Source organism: Etheostoma spectabile, chromosome 4 (genome assembly GCF_008692095.1).
Source record: "Etheostoma spectabile isolate EspeVRDwgs_2016 chromosome 4, UIUC_Espe_1.0, whole genome shotgun sequence".
Lineage (NCBI taxonomy): Eukaryota > Metazoa > Chordata > Actinopteri > Perciformes > Percidae > Etheostoma > Etheostoma spectabile.
This window is the reverse complement of record NC_045736.1, coordinates 1,895,642-1,912,868: the sequence shown is the minus strand read 5'-3', so window position 1 is coordinate 1,912,868 and position 17,227 is coordinate 1,895,642. Positions and strand designations below refer to the sequence as shown.

General features: G+C 41.4%; 1 protein-coding gene and 2 long non-coding RNA genes across 5 annotated transcripts in view; 2 read left to right on the top strand and 1 right to left on the bottom strand.

Moving 5' to 3' along the window:
• Positions 1 to 584, bottom strand: part of LOC116687532 (uncharacterized) — a 9,779-nt gene extending 9,195 nt beyond the window's left edge. The window contains exon 1 of the long non-coding RNA XR_004331582.1: positions 574 to 584. This is a non-coding gene — a long non-coding RNA (uncharacterized LOC116687532). The remainder of the gene's footprint in view (positions 1 to 573) is intronic.
• Positions 1 to 17,227, top strand: part of tmeff2a (transmembrane protein with EGF-like and two follistatin-like domains 2a) — a gene marked incomplete at its 3' end in the record, with an annotated part of 180,747 nt that overhangs the window by 69,471 nt on the left and 94,049 nt on the right.
• LOC116687511 (uncharacterized) overlaps positions 1 to 17,227 on the top strand; it is a 42,232-nt gene that overhangs the window by 24,428 nt on the left and 577 nt on the right. The window contains exon 3 of the long non-coding RNA XR_004331561.1: positions 897 to 903. This is a non-coding gene — a long non-coding RNA (uncharacterized LOC116687511). The remainder of the gene's footprint in view (positions 1 to 896; positions 904 to 17,227) is intronic.

Sequence of the window (17,227 nt, the reverse complement as noted above, 5' to 3'; positions counted from 1 at the left end):
CAAGATGCTCTATTGGGTGGAGATCTGTGACTGTGGGGGCCATTTTAGTACAGTGAACTCATCGTCATGTTAAAGAAACCAATTTGAAAGGATTCAAGCTTTGTGACATGGTGTCATTATCCTGCTGGAAGTAGCCATCAGAGGATGGGTCATGGTGGCCATAAAGGGATGACAGGGTCAGAAACACGCTCAGGTAGGCCATGGCATTTAAGCAATGCCCAATTGGCCCTAAGGGGCCTAAAGTGTGCCAAGAAAACTCCCCCACACCATTACAACCACCACCACCAGCCTGCACAGTGTAACAGGCATGATGGGTTCATGTCTCATTCTGTTTACGCCAATTCTGACTCTACCACTGAATGTCTCAACAGAAATCAAGACTCATCAGACTAGGCAACATTTTTCCAGTCTCAACTGTCCAATTTGGTGAGCTCTTGCAAATTGTAGCCTCTTTTTTTCTATTGTAGTGGAGATGATGGGTATCCGGTGGGGTCTTCTGCTGTTGTAGCCCATCCGCCTCAAGGTTGTGCGTGTTGTGGCTTCACAATGCTTTGCTGCATACCTCGTTGTAACGTGGTTATTTCATCAAAGTTGCTCTTCTATCAGCTTGAATCATCGGCCCATTCTCTCTGACCTCTGCATCACAAGGCATTTTTGCCCACAGAACTGCCGCATACTGGAGGTTTTTCCCTTTTCACACCATTCTACAGAACTCTAGAAATGGTTGCCTGAAAATCCCAGTTACTGGGCAAATTGTGAAATACTCAACCGGCCCCGTCTGGCACCACACCATGCCATGCTCAGAATTGCTTAAATTACCTTTCTTTCCCATTCTGACATTCAGTTTGGAGTCAGGAGATTGTCTTGACCAGGACCACACCCTAAATGCATTGAAGCTGCCATGTGATGGTTGATTAATAATGCATTAATAGAAATTGAACAGTGTTCCTAATGATCCTTTAGGTGTTGTAAATGCCACTTGTGATTATATCTGATTAATATCTGTGTCTAACTGAACAATCTACATAGTCTACAGTGAATATAATCACAGATAAAGATGGCTAGATGTTACAATTGTGTGGTTACTACTGATCATACACTCTGTGATTTACTGCACGGATTACGTTGTATAGATAACTAATGACTGCACGTCCGAGAGCTGGGATGCGTTCAGGCATCATCAAAAGTTGCATTGGCCACCTCAGTGAATATCGTACGTATGTTACAGATCGTGTGGACTTGAAGTCGGGCAGACTCGGCAATTTAATGAGGTCCGTGAAAACCGAGGAAGAAGAAGCGAGGGACTGTATCCAATCCTCAACCTCCAACTTCTCCAGCATCTACCAAATGCCCTACCTTGACTGATAACGCACAACAACTTGTTGTTTATAAGAAGCCATAAAGAAGAAGATGGTATTATAATTACAGTTTATTAGCTTTATTTATTTTAAACTAATTGAAGCTACACATAGACAGTTAAAGAAATGACTAACAGATCCCGTAGTTCTGCACGGAGACCAATGAAGATATTGGAAGCTTCCGGTGATGGCTGAGCGTTACGCACAGCCTCCAACTGAACTTGAAGACGTAGATGTGACGTGGACAACCTGTCTAAAAGTTGTAAGTCTTCTGGTAGCTGTGCCAAGAGAAATCTCAATCCTTCCCAATCAGCAGAGATGGAGACGGTAGGTATATGTTAGGAGATAACACAGGCACAGGCTAATTACTGCTAACTAATGCTAGTTAACATTAGTAATTAACCTAAACAGCTGATGTAAGTCCAAACTGCCTGTGAATTATACTGTACTATTTTATATATAATCTGTCAGATGATTTTCAGACTCCTTGGCCTAGAAATCCGCAGGTTTCTGATCTAAACAGTTGATATTCATAAACATAAACAGAACTATTAATGGTGTTTGAAATTACAATTTCTTACCATTACTCTGTATAGTTTTATTTACTTTCATTTTATCCAAATACTCACAGCCGTCTGCAGTTGAAAAACACTACTTTGATAGGAACTCTTTGCTCATAGCACCACTTATCGTACCTACTGTGAAAAAAATCGTACACCAAAATGATCAATACTTGCAAACAGTACCCTTGCAAGCACACTGAAAATATTGCTCCACTCAGGACAAAACAGACAATTGGTAAGACATCACCGTTATCAGGCAGGTTTGCGAAAAAGTTTTTTTTTTTTAAAGAGCAACAGAGCAACCAAAATTAAATGGAAGCACTGTGGCAACTATAATGAATCAATAGTTTCATTGATTACAACAATGCTGTTGACTCAAAAGTGGAGCTACTATCTGCAGGGTTGTTGCAAGGCTTGATCAAACTCTATATTATTTTACCCTTCTGCTTTATGCAACCTAATCCACACTATAGAAAAGTCACCCTATTCCAAAAAATGTAAATGATGGTGAATTAGCTTTCTAACACCATATAAACTATAAGCTTTTCCATTTTAAGGTTAAGTTTCTAATCAATCAACAACTTTGTATACTTGAAATAGGATCTGATCTTATAGGCTAATTTCTGTAACTTCACAGAGTTAGAGAATGCGTTGCTCTTACCAAAATAATAATGGTCTGACATTTACACAGAAAACGTCTCTCTCAGTGAAACCTTCAGCATAAATGTGTGTATGCGCTTCAAGACACATATCACTAAAAGAAAAATCAAGTATGTAGTAGGGTTGAACGATTTTGTTTTTTAGCATCGACTTGCAATGTGCGCATGCAAATAGTAATATAGTAGTAGTAGTGGTAATAATCCCTCTTTTGTTGCTTGATAGAAAAGTAAATTTCCACTGTTCTCCTTCTACATGATTATTACCGTCCGACCCTTCCTCTTTAAGACAGGTAGCCATGTGGGCAGCGTGTGTATGTGACGTTAGTCCGACGGGGTTTGTTATGGGAAGTGAGGCTCGCCGTGTGTGTAAAATCCCGTAGGCAGCACCTGATGCAGCAATGCGCATAGTTTCGATGGGTAGTCAGTGGAGCTACAGTAGTCAGTGTTTTATGTTTGCTTCAAATAAGAACTAAATCACCTGATTAATGCAACATAATCACAACGTCTCCCGGCCATTCCCCCCCAGAAAGCTGCTACCAGCCAGGCTAAGCTAATATAGTTACCTGAAAGACAAGCAGAAAGCTGCTACCAGCCAAGCTAAAGCTAAAGTTAGCCTAAAGAAACTAGCAGAAAGCTGCTACCAGCCAGCAAAGCAATATAGTTAGCCTAAAGAAAAAAAGCAAAGCTGTACTACCAGCCAAGCTAAAGCTAATATAGTTATTCTAAAGAACCAAGCAGAAAGCTGCTACCAGCAGGCTAAAGCTAATATAGTTAGTCTAAAGAACCAGCAAAAAGCGCCACCAGCCAGGCTAAGCTATATAGTTAGCCTAAAGAAACAAGCAGAAAGCTGCTACCAGCTAGGCTAAAGCTAATAAGTTAGCCTAAAGAACAAGCAGAAAGCTCTACCAGCTAGGCTAAACTAATATAGTTGCCTAAAGAAAATAATAAACAAAGAAGTTTAGCTCCATGGTATAACACTGAAACTCGCAAATTAAAGCAAATATCGCGGAAACTGAGAAGATCTGGGCTCCCCCAAACTGGAAATTCTCGTTTAACCTGGCAAGATAGTCTTAAAACGTAGTAGAAGGCCTCCGTAATGCCAGAGCAGCTTACTACTCGTACTTGATAGAGGAAAATAGGAACAACCCCAGGTTTCTTTCAGTACTTAGCCAGGCTAACAGAAGGTCACACCCTTACTGAGCCAAGTAATTCCCATAGCTCTTAGTAGTAACGACTTTATGGGTTTCTCATATAAAATTAATAACTATTAGAAGCAAAATTCACCAAGACCTACCTTTAACTGGCTTATCTCTAAACTCGAACGTTAGAAACAGCCTGTAAAACCAGATACATTTTTGACTGCTTTGCTTCACATTTATCTTTAATCATTATTCAATTATTCTTCTTCTAAGCCTCAACCTGCCTCTTAGATCCCATCCCGACTAGGCTACTTAAAGAAGTTTTACCATTAGTCAACACTACACTACTGAATATAACCAATTTGTCTTTATTAACAGGCTATGTACCACAGTACTTATAAGTAGCTTAATTAAACCTCTTCTGAAAAAGCCAAACCTGATCCAGATGTTTTAGCCAACTATAGACCTATATCCAACCTTCCAGTTTCTCTCTAAATTCTTGAAAAGCAGTCCCAAACGCTGTGCGACTTTCTGCATAGCAACAGCTTATTTAGGATTTTCAGTCAGGATTTAGAGTTCACTCATAGCACAGAGACAGCACTTGTGAAAATACTAATGACCTCCAATTGCTCAGACAAAGGTATCTCTGTACTTTTTAGATCTTAGCGCTGCATTTGATACCATTGACCATTATATCTTATTACAGAGATTGGAACATTTAATTGGCATTAAGGACTGCTCTAAGCTGGTTTATTCTTTTTATCAGATCGTCTCAGTTTGTTAATGTTACGATGATCCTCTGTGCACCGCCAAGGTTAGTCATGGAGTCCCACAGGATCGTGCTCGGCCAATCCTGTTCACTTTATATATGTTTCCTTAGGCAGTATTATAGGAACACTCCATAACTTCTTGTTATGCAGATGATACTCAATTATATCTATCAATCAAGCCGGATGAAACTAATCAGTTTCTAAACTTCAAACGTGCCTTCAGTATTAAAACCTGGATGACCTGTAATTTTCTAATGTTAAACTCAGATAAAACTGAAGTTATTGCCCTCGGACCCAGCACCTCCGTACGCACTATCCAAAGTAATAGTTACTCTGGATGGCATCACCCTGGCCTCCAGCACCACTGTGAAGAATCTGTGGAGTCATCTTTGATCAGGACATGTCCTTTAATTCCCACTTAAAGCAAATTTCAAGGATCGCCTTTTTTCACCTACGTAATAGCAAAATCAGGATATCCTGTCTAAAATGATGCAGAAAATTAGTCCATGCATTTGTTACTTCTCTAGTTTATTACTGCAATCTTTACTATCAGCTGCTCGAAAAAATCCATAAAGACTCTACAGCTGATCCAGAATGCTGCGGCACGTGTTCTGACGGGAACCAGGAAAAGAGATCCCGTTTCTCCTGTTGTTTAGCTCTCTGCATTGGCTTCCTGTAAATTTAGAATAGAATTTAAAATCCTTCTTCTCACCTACAGCTCTTCATGGTCAGGCTCCATCTTATCTTAAGGAGCTTATATTACCTTACAACCCTAGAGAGAACTACGCTCCCAGAATGCAGGGTTACTGGTGGTTCCTCGAGTCTCTAAAAGTAGAACGGGACCAGAGCGTTCAGCTACTCAGGCTCCTCTCCTGTGGAACCAGGTTCCAGTTTCGTTCCGGGAGCAGACACCGTCTCCACATTTAAGAGTAGGCTTAAGACTTCTCCTTTTTGATAAGTTATAGTTAGGCATAGATCGAATATTGTTAGGGAGTAGTGTTAGTCACATAGTTTCAGATTTATCATCATATACTATAACAAAGGGAGACTTGGCATACAGCCGTTCCGTTGGGGGGGTATTTCTGGCCCGACCGGCTGGGCTCTCTTTCCCGTCTTTCTTGGTTTTGTTGTATAGTTTTAGACAGCCGGGACTTATTTTGATACACTAGTTAGGGCATAGAATCGAATATTGTTAGGGAGTAGTATTAGTCACACAGTTGTCAGATTTATCTAACATATAATCAAGAATATAATAAAACAAAGGGAGACTTGGCATACAGCCCGATCCGTGTTGGGAGAGTTCTAGCCCGGCCGGCTGGAGCTCTCTTACCTCGTTTCTCTTGGTTTGGCTGTAATAGTTTTAGGACAGCTGGGGACTTATTTTGATACATGAGCTCCTCTCTCCTCATCTTTCTATCGTTTCCTGTTAGTGCAATCCATGTCCCAGAAATGTGGTTCTAACCTAGCTCTGGGGAGTCATTCCCGGAGTCCTTATGTTCTTTTTTCCCCGCATGTTCCCTTGGATCAGTAGAGCTCCGAAATCAGGGTAGCAGCTGTCGCATGGTCCGTTACACGTTCTGTGATGCCATGTTCAACTGCTACACTGCGGTGCCTGCTACGTCCGCTAGTCCTGTCTACGTCCTCTACGTCTGCTGTGCCTTGTAATGCGCACAGCTTCCTGCTTTGCCATGAACTACTACAAAGAAGCCTTCACAACTACTAATTTTCTATTTTTATGCCATTCTTCATTCAAATAACCCAACCGGCCCGTCAGACAACCGCCTACCAAGACCTGGGGTCTGACCGAGGTTTCTGCCTAAAAGAAGTTTTTCATCGCACTGTGCACTGTTGCTTGCTCTGGAGGAAACTATTAGAAGTGTTGGTCCTTGTAACTTCTGGATAGTGGGTCTATCGTTAAAGTGTTTGAGATAACTCTGTTATGAATTGATACTATAACTGAAATTGAATTGAGGAATTAAAGAAACAAGGGTTCCGTCCGTCCCAACTAACGTTACGGTTCGGAGCCGTAATGCTGGAAGCGTAACACTAGTCTAGTACAGAGTCTGTTACACACCAATTTACACTGACTAATTGCTGTTAATTCTTGGGGTACACAAGTTGTTGCTAGTGGGGCGTGACATGCAGGTATGATCATTTATCAAACTAACGAGCTGGCCCGCTAGTCGACCACAACTGGAATTAGAAGAAGCAACATGACAGTCACTGTCATTCACGTTAGCCTGGATGATTATTATATGAATACAATGGTGTCATGCTAGGTCAACCAGCGTATTCTAACTATATCCTTTCCAAAACCACTTCAGAAGAGTAACGTTGTCACAGAGCTTACTTGCGTTGGTGTTTGTAAGCATTAAAGTTTAACAAAGAATGTTCACATTAGAAAAGATCCTTTTCATTTTTATTCTATCTGGATGCATCCCTACAAACTCACCGCAGTAGTGGAGATTTTATTTTTTCCAAATAGAGCTATTTATGTAATCTTTTAAAAATTACTTTTTCTTTTTCATATCGCAATATATCAACAAAGAAAAAAAATATTGCAATATGTGCAGGCGTAGTTTGTGTGTTTTGTACAAGGTATTTTCAGCAACCCGCTGATATACAAAGCAATTCAGTACATACGTATTCAGAGCCTTTAATTTGTTACATGTCCATCATACAGAGGGGATTAGCTTCATCTTTTCCAAAGGCCCTGCACACCCACAGTGCACCAACAAAGGTGTCTTCAGTTATCGGTGGTGCCCAATACACTTCTGAGGCATGTGTGGGCATGTGCAGACTGCACTTGATTGACATCTCTCTGACCATGCTGCTAAATTTGGCACACCCGTCGGGTGGGAAATAAATGATATCTTTTTCATCTTATAAAGTTCATGTAGTTTGGTGACCTCTTGTGTCATGGGTTGCTTCTGCCTCTCCTGGTCTGTTTCCCCTCTCTGTGTTTTTTTTTTTTTGCTTCTCCTCTGCTGAGTGGGGTGTTGTTTCCTGGCTCGCTCGTCGCACCTCCATCAAGACAACCTGTGGCTGCCTCCCCTGATGCAAATCCGTAATCACCGCTCCTGCTTTAAACCCGGTTTTTCCAAGTAGTCTCGCAACATCGTCATTCACCTACTGTGTGACAGTCAATGCGGGCTCCTCTAGTGGGTTTGCATTGAGTATTTCAGCTAATATCGCTGATAAGCTTTTGACTCTGTTTTTTTTTGTGTTCCTGCTTCAGATCCTGCCTCAGTCCTGGAAGCCAGTCAGCTGGCCTGAGCCTGTCATTGTTTTTTGGACCCTCCCAACTGTCTGGCCTGCCCTCTCCAGAGGAATTCTTTGCACCATTTTTTCATTGTGTTAAAAAAACTCTGTTTCTGTTTCCAACCTTCTTCTCCCCCCCCCCCCCCCCCCCCCCCCCGTGTCTGCTCTTGAATCCACTACCAGTTGTATCTGCTGTATCTTACAGTATCTGAATGTATCTACATAATCTGAATGTCTTCTATGACCATGGTGTTGCTTAAAAGTGCATTATAAATGTGAGTATTCTTTATGTTATTATCAGTGAGTAGATAGCATTAGAATACTCCATCCACAGTAATCAGTGTTTGGACGTAATCCACTTCAGCCATCAGAGTAACTCATTCATTTTGATCTTTGTAAAATGGCATATGTGGTGCATATTGTTTAAATATGGAGAAAATGCAGAAACAATTGTATTTAGGCTGTTCAAATGCATTTAGAGCTTGGCTCTGAGCCTGTGCACAAGAACCTGACATTTCTCAGGCCATCCCCGCGGACGCTGTCTTTTTTGTGTGTGTGTGTCTTTCTTTCTATGAGATTGACCCTTTTACATGTAAAACTTGCCCTTCTGTGAATTGAAAAGATGCATTAGAGTTAAGTAATCACACCACACATTGCACATTATAGGGATTTGCTATGATGCTGATGTTTAGTTGACAGGACTATAGTTGTGCCAGCCTAAGCGCACACACAACACAGTCAGGCCTGCCTGTAGCACAAAGATAAGAGAAACGCATACAAAGACACATCCTTCATCCACAGAGATCTGACTGATAGCCTGATCCATTTCCTTTATCCATTAGAGGCGGCTCTTAGATTATGCAATTCATCCCAAGGCTATCATCCACCTCTATCGTAATACCATATCCACCAAACTAGGGCTAGCCTCAGAGGATGGAGAAGGCCAGCCCAGCACGTTCACTTCTGAAGAAACCCTCGTCTGCTCAGCCCGTACCGAGCACCGCATTTGCTTCCCGGCTTATCAAAGCTGTGGCTTTATCAACTACTGACAACGTCTCAGTGCTTATGGTGTTGGCAGAGAGCACCTGTGGCTCATGACAAGAGCCAGACGCGCTCATACGAGTATCCTCTGCGTCTCTGATGCGCCCTCTTTCTTTCCATCAGCTTGCACTGTCGTCATGTGATTGAGTCTGGTGCAGCATTTTGTGACATGACTGGTGCCGGGGGTGGGGTATCAGGGAAGTCGGTAAGTAGTGAAAGTAGGGTTGCTTCTTGTCAAAATGTTGTGTTGATGTTAGGGATGCATTCTGTTTGAACCACCATATGAACACACAAGGGTAATCCTGGTGTTACATCTCGAGGCCAGGTTTCCATCCAACTAACTATACAAAGTCTTTTACAGAGTACAGTAAATGGCAAAAGAAAGTACTGCCGTGGGAATAGGAGTTGGGCTTCCAAGATAAACCTTGGTACCAATAAACCATTGAAGAAAAAAGAGGGTTGCAACGGGATGACATAATGAATATAGAGCACAGTTTAAACCTCAAATGGTGGAAAACAATGTGGAAAAAAGGTGGACTAAATATGGCATTTAAAACTAAATTTAAAAGTTGTGCTGTAATTATTATTTCAATTTGTTAGGATAGCGCCACAATAATAATGAGTGACAAGCATACTATATTAATGTATTTATGATTCAATACCTCTTGTTCAAAACAGAAAAAGAAATGAATTGGTTTGTGTGTAGGTATTTCCTTGGAAAAAAAACTGCATGCATGTTTCTTTTTTTTATGAAATTATATGGATGACATCTATTATGGGCTGCAGATTATCTAGTATATTGTTTACGTTCTTTACCTAAGCTATTTAATCCCCCAGTCAGACTTCAAGATATGTTCTTGTTTACAATTCTACCTGTCCCCCAGTGCAATTCCCATTCATTCAAGAGTGTGTCATCTTGAAACAAGGATGCTCTTTAAACAAAGATGTAGCTGCCCGTCAAGGGCTGTAATGAAATGAAAATTGCTTCACTGAATAAGTATTATCCTTGTCAATAAAAAAAATGACTCTGCGTTGGTATGGAGAGTCTCCAAAGCCAAACTGGATATACATGTGTAACGCCCATTTGGTCAGCGCTGGTTTTACTGTGTCACTGTGAAAAGTATTGTGTCAGAATTATTAGCCGAATCTGGGGAACGGAACCTTTTATTATGTGGGATACTGGACTACCACAAAACCTAAAAAACGAACTAATCTGTTCAGTATAGAGACAAAGAGCTGCGGTGGTGTGTGTGGCCTGAGATAATGGCACCGACCGAGGTGGGTCCATTATACACATGACATCAAATTATATCAAACTGGTTTCCTCCAGAGAATTGGTCTGATTCACTGGAGTTAGTCCACTGAAAAAAGGAGTTGCAGCCAAATGTTCCACAGGTCAAGCCAAAGTTTGTTTTGTCTTTGGAAAAAAAAATGAGCAAAGCCATACTCTGGACACTTGAAAGCAGTGCAGTCGTGTCCAGACGAAGGTGGAACGGAAAGAAAATAAAACATAGATCCCGTCGGAAGTGCCATCAGAGTGACAATCGGTTCTCTGTGTCGGTACACCGTGTTGTTTCCACTCAACCTTCTGGACGGAGGGTTTGTCACAACATTGTCCTGGGTAAGACTGGACAACCACTCTTCTCCCAGCGCCTTCCCGTGTTTGCGAACACTGGTCAAGTCTTTGTACAAAAAAGAAAAGACAAGAGATAGAAGTAGCAGTGGACAGAAACGCAGGGAGGGAGCTATTGGGACAGGGCGCGAACGAAAGGGACAGACAAGAGTAATGGAGAAGACGGGAGTGATCTGTGACAACGGGAGATGGGAAGAGATACAGGGAGACTAGGAGGTTGGTTGGCTTTTTGCTTCTGCTCCTTTACACCGCTTGGCAGTCTTCTCTGTATTAGTGCGCCAGCCCGCCTGTCCCCGCGTAGTCCTCCCCGGCCGAGTCACCGGAGACCAAGATCATCTCTGAATATGTCGACAGGTCCAGCCAGAGAAACACAGAGGAGCTGAACAGAGCTCCGTGGCTCCCTCTCCCGCCTTGCCCGAATCGTGTCAATGTCCCTCCAACCCAAATGATGTTGGAAAAGGAATTCTGGATGAAGACAATGAGGAGTAAAGAGCAGCAAGCCTCCAATGAGCACATTAAAAATCCTTTCGTGTTTTGTATCTAATTCTAATTGAGAAAAAAACAATGTTATGATTAATGCTCTATTAATACTAATGTGATAGTGCAGTGCACTTTATACGGACGCAATGAAATCTCAAAAGATCAACCGTCACGAAAACATTGCAGAACACGAGATTCACAATCACAAAATGTATTTTAAATTTTAGGTGATGTCCCTCTCCATGTAACCAGGTACAGCTCCACAATCACTAAATGATGCTTAGTGCACAGGTGGAAATCGTAATAAATTCTTCAGGAAGACTTCTAAATTAATCACTTCTGCTCTCTACGTCTAACTAACAGCTGTTAGAGGCGTTCACTTTTATTTGAACATCAGAAGCGCCCATGGAATTCACAAACCAATCACAGGCATGAAACATCCCTGTTTAAATAGCCATCTTTTTTGATGCTCAGTTGATCATTTCAGGCTAAGAGCACCTTCCTCCTATCCCCTTGGCCCCTCCCAGCTTCACTCACGCTCGGCTCCAGTGGTCCTCCTCCGCATGGTGTGCTACGTTGGCTCTTGGTATTGGTCTCCAGGGCTCCGCTCACAAACCACCATCAGTGTCTAGACATTGTGGGTGAAACTTTAGCCTTTCTACGCCTTTAAAAAAATCTAATTTTCAGTACAATGAAGCCTAATCTCCAAAGGACTGTACATTCATAGTATGCAATGTACAATAAATATTTGCATATCTGCAACACAGTCTCTTCCCTCCCCCCTCCCGGGTTGGGGGGGGGGGGGGGGCCTCGTTAATTGACAGAAAAATGACTTTTAACTAGTTTGATACCTATTTTTTTTTACTTTTCCTAAGCTATATGACCAACAACGTGGTTACAGCTTCTTAATTGTAAGGATATTTGTGTTAGAATAATAATGAAGAGATAACGTGTCCGGGATCAGAGAGAAAAATAAACGGTATCGTAACGTGTACTAACTAACGCGTACAACAACATATTACTATCAAAAGCTCACGGCCACGGAAACATCCCAGCATGTGTCAAACCTCAATCCTTCATCATCCCCGGCTTTGTTTGAGCGCATGCTCTCACATATTTAGACCAAAGATTCATGGAGCAAATCCTGCCTCTGGCTAAAATCGTCTTGCTGATTTTAATTGCTATATTATCACGCACAGAACAGCGGTGGTGGTTCCTACCACAGACACTCTGACAGGAGGATTGAGAACGAACAATTAATTGATTTCATTACATAAAAAACCACAACCACACTTTCTAACATTAGTGTTGGGCCTGCGGGTCGATAGTTTGCCGCACTGTTGACAATCCAACTCGACACTTCTGCGCCACTCTTATCGTGTGTTTACGCAGAGGAGAAGGACTTTATCTTGTCCTCATAAAGTAGTGACAATACGCTAAAAACTCAGAACCGTTACTAGAAACTACTCAGGAGTAATCCCAAGATCCTCGTGGAGATGTTTTCTTTCTGTATAAAGTAGTTGCAAGCGATTGTGAAGTAGAATAATGCTAGAGTCACACAATTCCATTCCGCCCAGACATTGCAGTTGCAGCCAGAAATCCTCAGGTAAATATATGAAAGCCTAAGCGATTAAACCAAACCCTAATCTGCATAGAAGCAAAACCAGTGTGAGGAAATGTAAAAATCGTATTTGTTTTGAATTTGGATGAACTGAATCTTTCACCACTTTGAACACCATACAAACACAGAGAAACTAAGTGGGAGATGGTGACTGGAATAAAGACAAATGAGAGGATGGACGAAATGGCGCAGTGTAGAGACGGTAGGAGATTAAGGGTTGAACAGACGGACTAAATAGGATAGAGTGTGCAAAAATACGATGAAACAAATCCGTGCGTTGATTCACTGTAAAATGAAGGACTACAGCCCATTGCCTCACTAAACAACAAGCATTGACATTGACATTCATCAACAACCCCAACACATCACCAATTCCAACCAACACAAGTTGCCTTTTCTGAGGGTCATCTTCTCAAAATCTTTCATACGTTTAAACGTAATACAGCAGTGTGAGAAAATGCATCACTAAGGCTGGATGACATGCTTTTAAAAGTCAAGGGTTATGTGAAAAGCTTATTCTAAATTAAAATATACACATTACACTAAACTTCCTTATAGAGAACAGCCTTTATTATTTTTTATCTTTAACACCAAAGCCCAGCTAAGGTCGGTTGACAGTAAGGCATTTTGCTTCTTAATAGGTTATCGGATAACTTTGGTTTTACAGAATATGAGCTATGAAGAAACTGTTGTTTCATTAATGCAATCTCATAGGGTTTTAACTCACATGGTGGTAAAGGTTGCACAGTAAACAAATCAAAAACCCAACAATCTTACTTTAAAGGGTGTTAAATTTTTTAGTCGTTAGCTCTGACATCACAATTAATAAAGGGCCCTCTCTCCGCAATATCATCACTATAGGCTGATGTGGTGAATAATCAAGGTGCATTCAGTTTCACAAAAAAAAATGCTGTATGAGGCAACCTGGCATTACTCTATTTCACTTAGTGCCACTTATGGTTATTACAGATGATATGGCTTATCTATCCTCTCTGTCGGGGTCCCTGCTGCTGTCACAGCCTCTCAAGTGCAGCTGTTTATCACAGGTCCCAGGGGCGGACATATTGAGTTCCAATAAACGAGGACACTCGACCGGCCCTCCAGGACAACAATTCCGACAGAGTTCTAGAGTATAAGACATGCTGTTATTACTGCCTCATGTTGTGGCGAAAAAAACTTTGTAATAAAAAAATCTGGAAACAACACGTAACAAAATAATAGCTCTCTTTCCAAATAAATAATAATGTGAAATAATGTTCTAATAATCTGAAATAGAACAACACTCCGGTCAGCTCTCAAAACCCGCTCAACCTTATATCTCTAAAACCTTTTCAAGTAATACGTAAGGTTTTTCGGTGTCCAGTGGAGCGATTCGAGGATCTTAGTCCCAGGCACTTATTTACACTGAAACTATGAGTCTAGCTTTGCACCGGTACAACCTTGCCTACCACTTGCCGACCGGGAACGTTAAGTGGGACATTTTGGTTTTTGCAGTTCAACTGTGAAGCTGCACTATTCTTCACATTTGCTGCGCAATGCTGCTCCACTAGGACTCTCGCTGTTAGGCTCCTGTCTGATCGCTTCCCTGTCTTGCTCTTCTGTCTATCTGCTCCTGTATGTGCTCCCCTGTTCGACTCTGCTCCCTGTATGTGCCCCCCTGTCTGAGCTGCTCCCTGTTTGTGCTCCCGTATGATCTGCTTCCTGTATGTGCAACGTCACAGAGACGCCCGCAACGGCAGCCTTCTGGGAAGTACTTCATGCATCAAAATACCGTAGTAATTGGTGCAAAGCGCCAGCCAATTTCATACACACTTATAGACCCATAAAAAACAACTCAATAATCGGACATTTTTGTTGGACCGGACACGGAAAAAGAGGAACATGGCAGGCCCAAGAGAACGTTTGGTCATCCTAGTTTTTATTGGGCCGTATCATGAAATCCATTCCCCATTCCTCAGGATCCTCGTCCCAGTCTATTCACATGGACGGGTGAAAAAGGATGATAAACCACAAATGCAAATATATGGAACCGGGGTCTGCACAGGAAGACTGTGTCAGTGCACCTTGGTCTTGGTGTAATTGTAGGTAGTACTACGTTACATTGCTATCATAAAGCCCTATTTGCATGATTGCGAAGGTGTGCGTGTGGTATTGTGGGTTATGCCATTCTGTATTCTATAATAAAAGACTACATGTGGGAATGTGAAGATGTTTGTGTGTTGGGTTATGTGTGGGTGTGGTGTGTTGTGGTGTGTAAAGGGAGTTAGAGAGAGGAAGGAGAGGGAGGGATGGTGTCAGTGTGTTCCTGCACTCTGAGTGACCATGCTGAGCGTTTGTGGCCTGTGTAGTGTTTTTGAAAAGTGGTGCACTAAAGCATTTTACATAGTCCTTGTTTAGTGCAATATGAAGGACGCGCTGCCCTTTCCACAACCTCCATAACAAATATGAAAACCCAACATTAGCACTCTGTGAGTGCTCGAGCTTCCCAGCAGCATCAGCCAACACACCGCCAAACAGTAGACAGTCTTCCGGCAGTAAGAGGCGGGGGAGTGGGAGAGCAAATTGAGGTCTGGCATCACAGAGAATAGTAGCACTCAAACAACCAGCGGAGGGGGCAAGTGAAAACACAACTGGTGACAAACCAAATCAGTTCTTTTTATAAAGCATACAACTATACTATGGTACATGCGTTGTTGAATGCATCTAGGGATGTCATGATGGATTTCTGATCAGAGAAATGACTTGACAGTTATAAGGCTCAACAAGGGGAAAACACAACAATGTGATAGTATAGCTAAATTTTCACTTTTCCCCAGTCTGTGGTCCCCCTAAGTGTTTATGTGAAGTAAATTACTCTCTGCTCCATTAAAGCGCCCCTATACGCTCATTTCAGGTTCCTATAATTGTAGTATGGTTTGTACAAAAATGGGTTTTTTAGGTTTATTTTTCCAACTTGAGTTAGTTCCAAGGCAGGATTAGTCTGTGGAACACCTGCACACAGGGACAGGGAAGTAGTTCTTTGGAATTAATGGTGAAGTTTAAATGTGTGTTGTAGCACGCGTTTTGCCATTCGAACGATCTAGCCCCTACGGTTAGTCACATCATCTTTAGAACATAGAAAGCCGTTCAGATGTTGAACACAGCTCCCCCGTAGGATGAAGGCAGACAAGACATTCACAAAGCCTGTATCGCCCAAACAGCATGGATAAGGTTTTGTTCTCCAAGTGGTTATGCTTGTGGAAGCACCAGAGACATGAAATAAACACCAAACCCAGAAAAGGGGGGGAATTTTTTTCACAAATATGGCACTTTACACCACAATGAAATGCATACGATTTGTGAGAACACAACATGAGCACTAGTCTTTTTTTTTTTTTAACCAACATGCCACTCATGTATCGGTTCCCTTACATTTGTTTTCTAAAGAACTGTGGACCATGATGCATACCCAATAAGGGGGTTACATTCATTATTAACTTGACTGTCCCTCTGCATGTTTGTTCAATGACCTCCCTAGTCGCTACTTGTATTTTCTGTTACGTATGGGCGGACATATACCGATACTGTTAAACTGCCATTTCTGGCAGAAAATGAATAATTGAGATTGATCACGGGATGTTAAGTTTTAAAATTGTGTTTAGTTGTCACCAGCGCGATAGTTGTATCAGGTGCTAACATCTCCACATTTTGAACACCCAAACCGTCCCTCGTAGAACTTTAAAGAGGACCACGTTGCAGATAAATGTTTTTGAATTTTGTAAGAAAAACCAAGCTGTAGTTTTTTGTGAGGTTGCCCAATTATAACAAAGGATTTGGATCCAACTAAATACTGTTGTTATGTCCTTATGAATCCCATAGACTCCACTGTGTATCTATGTGATTTCCAGCACTAATGGTCAGTTAAACGTACATACTATTTTGTGGATTGCACATGTCATTTTCCATTATGTTTAAAACACTATTCATCTAGCTTCAAATGAAACCTTCCTGCAGTCCTACGTGTTTGGTCGTATTTTTGTTAACCCTCGCGTTCTTCCTGTACAAAACGTGAACCAAACATTTCTTGTATTGACACTTTTAATTCAATGGTTTTTCTTGTGACTGTAGTTGTCTGTCCCCTTTTTTCAACACTTGATGCCTCTTTATCAAAGGTTTGCACTTTTTTGACATTTTCAACAGTAGCAACCCATAACGTATTAACGTTGGTATGTACAGTTTATTTGTGAATTATGAGTCAATATCCTCATTATAGGAACGAATTATACCTAAGTTTGAAAGCAGAAAGTTAGGACTATATTTTAGACTGAATTAAGGAATTTTGTGATTCATAATCACAGAGGAAACATGTTTATGCTATTATCAATTTCTTTTTCATATGTTATAAAATTAAATATAGACCAAAATCAATGAAAAGTTAGGATTGACTTGCAAAGAGCGTTGTGTGGAATCAATCAGTGTTATTTTTATATATGTAATATATTTCATTTTTCACATCATGTTATGTATGGGTAGTTCAAAAGAACACTATATAGGAAAATGGGTCAATTTAACACAGGACAATGAGGGTTGAGGCCCTCGTAAAAAAAAAAATAAAAAAAAAATCCGCTGTTTGGGATGTGGTGGAACGGGAGCTTTGTGCCCTGCATGTGCATCCCACAAATCTCCATTAACTGCAAGATGCTATCCTATCAATAAGGGCCAA